This window comes from Sander lucioperca, chromosome 10, assembly GCF_008315115.2.
Source record: "Sander lucioperca isolate FBNREF2018 chromosome 10, SLUC_FBN_1.2, whole genome shotgun sequence".
NCBI classification, from domain to species: domain Eukaryota; kingdom Metazoa; phylum Chordata; class Actinopteri; order Perciformes; family Percidae; genus Sander; species Sander lucioperca.
In genome coordinates this window covers 19,650,098-19,653,432 of record NC_050182.1, presented here as the reverse complement: position 1 = coordinate 19,653,432, position 3,335 = coordinate 19,650,098, and the positions used below count along the sequence as shown (strand labels likewise).

The following is a 3,335-nucleotide window of genomic DNA, read 5'->3' as shown; positions in this document are numbered from 1 at the left end:
TGCTGACACTAGGAGGATGAAAAAAATAGTTTGACCATTAGATGGGAGTAGAGAGCCAGAAAATGACTTCAAATGTTTAAACACACGATGGTCACACAACTGGTGAAGTTGGTGGGTGTTGTGAGGACCGGTCGGTTGCTAGGCAGATTTAAGATCACATGATCTGCTTTCTAAGGCTTTTTGGCAGCAGTTTTGATTAGTTATATGTGCTGAACCTATTAGTCCAAAGAACAGTTTTGCTATATTTAACTCACTGATGCTTATTAAACCCTTATTAATTGGTTGTTATTCCTTGTATATTTATGAACTTTATATTTTTTCATTAACTTGTAATGTCTTAAGGTTAGACACTACAGGTGAATAGGGTAAAATTTTTAACTAGCAGATATCACCATGAAACTCTCCCAGTTGATTACTTACATTAAGATGAGAATAAAATGTATTACAAGCTTTCTGTAATTTAATGTTTAAATATGCAAATTAGGCATTATCTAATTTACAAATCTGTAAATGTCTTCATAATGTAACTAGGTACAAGACTGGAAAGTTTGGTGTATATAGGTGCTACTGAAGTGGAGATCTTTCAGACTTTGAGTATGAGAGAAAAGTAATTTTGAGTAAACGGTCTTTAAAGATTTTTATGGCAAAATTCCATTAATTTCCATTTTTAGTGTGATCCTAACCATGTCGTCATCCTTCATTGCATTGAAAGTCTGTGCTCTGAGGCCACAATTTCTCCATCACAGCCAGCATGGCAGATGCACCCTCACTGAATGTAGAAATAGCCATACTGGCTGCAGCCTCAACCCTGCTTTTCCCCACAAAGACTGTTTTTGGACATCAGGCCCATATGACCAAGTTGAGGCATGCGTTGAGGCATTCTGAGTGCCTCCATGCTGCACTGTCACTGGACATCTGGTGATACACAGGGATGAGCTTCTTATGAATCATTCAAAAGACCAACATTTAGAACATTGGAGAAAGCAAACAAAGTAGACTAAATTGTTATTTGACAGATTATCTTCACACTGTCAGAGATACGAAGAGACAGATCCTGACTAAACACAGAATCAGTGACCACCAACTGGGTCAGACAGAGGTGCACTTCCTCCTCCACTGGGAAAAACTATCTTCATTAAGAGATTTACACCTTGGAAAACAGCCAAAAAATTAAATAAAACTTCCCAAAGTTAACACCAGAAAAGAAGCCAGAAGTTCTCCTAGGAGAGGTGACAGCAGCTCCCCTGGCAGATAAATATGGATCTGCCTGCTACAGCCTGAGGGACTCACCACCACTTAGGATCACACAATTACAGATTTGTTTAGTATGGTAATTATAGTAGAATAGTATATATGTGACACCTACATATTTAATATATGACATGTAGGCCATGAACATCTGTAAACTGCTTGGAGAGAGAGAGAGAGAGAGAGGGAGAGAGAGAGAGTCTGATTACCTCCGCTGTCTGAACACTCCTGTTTTCTGAACAAGTTTAAACATCGACGTACTATGTGAAGGCATTTCATCATCTGCTGTCTTAGTTTGTAATCCCGTGTCTTCTTGCTAATGACAACTGTTTTCGTCTTCTGAGATAATTTTCGACCGTATGACGCACTTCTTTCGACATTCTGAGCTACCGCGGAAATGTCAAGAGCGCATCACATGACCATTCTAAGCGAATCACGTTGTCAGAAATTGGCATCAACCAATAAGATTGCCTATTTAGAGTTAAATCCCCCCTTTTACTTTCATGATTGGTTGCTGATAAAAAGGAAATGATCATATTTGGATCCGACAGCATTGTGCAGGAGAAAGAGAGCTTTCTAACGGTATATGTGATGACAGGGTGCAGACAGCGATCGCGGAGCAGCGGGATGATTTAGAACACCAACTTTTGTTGAATTTTGGAGAAATCTACAGACGCAAACAGACAAAGTGTAGTAAAATAAAGACCTAAATGTGTATTTTTGACTTTTTTTTTTCCACAATTCTGAAAGAATACATGTTATTGAAGACAAATAGCCCAAAATCTCAAAATTGACCAGTGAACCAGTGACGTGTCTCGCCTTAAGCTGCTGTCAACACTACAGCAGTGTTGGAAGTAGCTATCTACCTCATCTGATCATTTCAAAACAAATTAAATTTTAGTATGCAATGATCATCAGTGTATGACAAATGATTTTTAATTATTTTATGATTTGATAAACTCATAGCTAGACATATTCATAACTACCATATATTTTGGCCCACAATAAGTATAGCTGACCCAGAAACTATTGTCCATGTATTTTTCAGGTCTCGCTTTGATTACTGTAATGCTATGTACTTGGTACTTGAGTCTGATCTTTATCCGTTAGTATTGCACACATACTAGACCCTGTCAACTGGATGGGTTAGTTCAACTCAAACAAATTTACCTTATCATTATGAATTTTTTTCAAATCGGAGGAAAGTGACTAAGAATATGATTTAAAAATGATTTACATTGATGACCGATGCCACAGACAATGGCAAGAGTCAATTTAAGTATTTCTTAATTATATCAGTTGAGTGAACTAGCCATTTTCAAATTAATTATTATAAGCCTTATTGGGTCATGTAGTAAATCATCCATCAGGACTGTCACCTCAGCTAAGATGAAAGCTCTAACCTCCATCACAACACAAACTCCAAAATAATAAATCAGCAGATAATTTATTCAACATGGCATCATGACTTTGCGTAAACATACACACCACTTTCCTAAAGCCAAATGGCGTGTTATCTGTACGCATTCTGAGCTATCCACGTGCATGTCTACGCTGTATACAGCAGATGTAAACAGACACACCACGTGGCGTCGCCATGTTGCGTCTTATCATGAGAACGTGACGTACTATCGCAAGAACGTCACGCGTGTAAAAATAAAAAATAAAAAAGAAAGAAAAAAAAAAAAGGTTGGGTTTAGGGAAAGGCTTTAGTAACACAAAAAAGCGACAAACACACGGAAAGAAAACGACAAAAAGACGCTTAGGAAAACAATAAACGGTTGGGTTTAGGAAAGAAACATTGGGGAAGGCTTAAAAAATAAAATAAAAACGGTTGAAAATCACCACACGCGGGACGTGATCCCAGCTCTCCTGGGTGAAAGTCCCTCCCTCCCTCTGCGGACTTACGTCCCTTTATGCTACTCGCTACGGCGAAAATTCACTCGTAATGTAAGTCAATGGCGGGCGAATTGCGTTGATAAACGCACTAAAAAGCGATTATGCGTCTTGATAACACGCCAAAATGGCATACAAATTGGCGTGTCATACATATGCAACTTTATAATATGAGACATACCGGAGCCAAT

At 38.3% G+C, this 3,335-nt stretch overlaps 1 long non-coding RNA gene across 1 annotated transcript in view; it reads left to right on the top strand.

Moving 5' to 3' along the window:
• LOC116048177 overlaps positions 1-2,891 on the top strand; it is a 2,978-nt gene extending 87 nt beyond the window's left edge. Inside the window, exons 1-2 of the long non-coding RNA XR_004104577.2 lie at positions 1-342; positions 2,074-2,891. The exon at positions 1-342 is cut by the window's left edge and continues 87 nt beyond it. This is a non-coding gene — a long non-coding RNA (uncharacterized LOC116048177). The remainder of the gene's footprint in view (positions 343-2,073) is intronic.
• Positions 2,892-3,335: the final 444 nt, after the last annotated feature.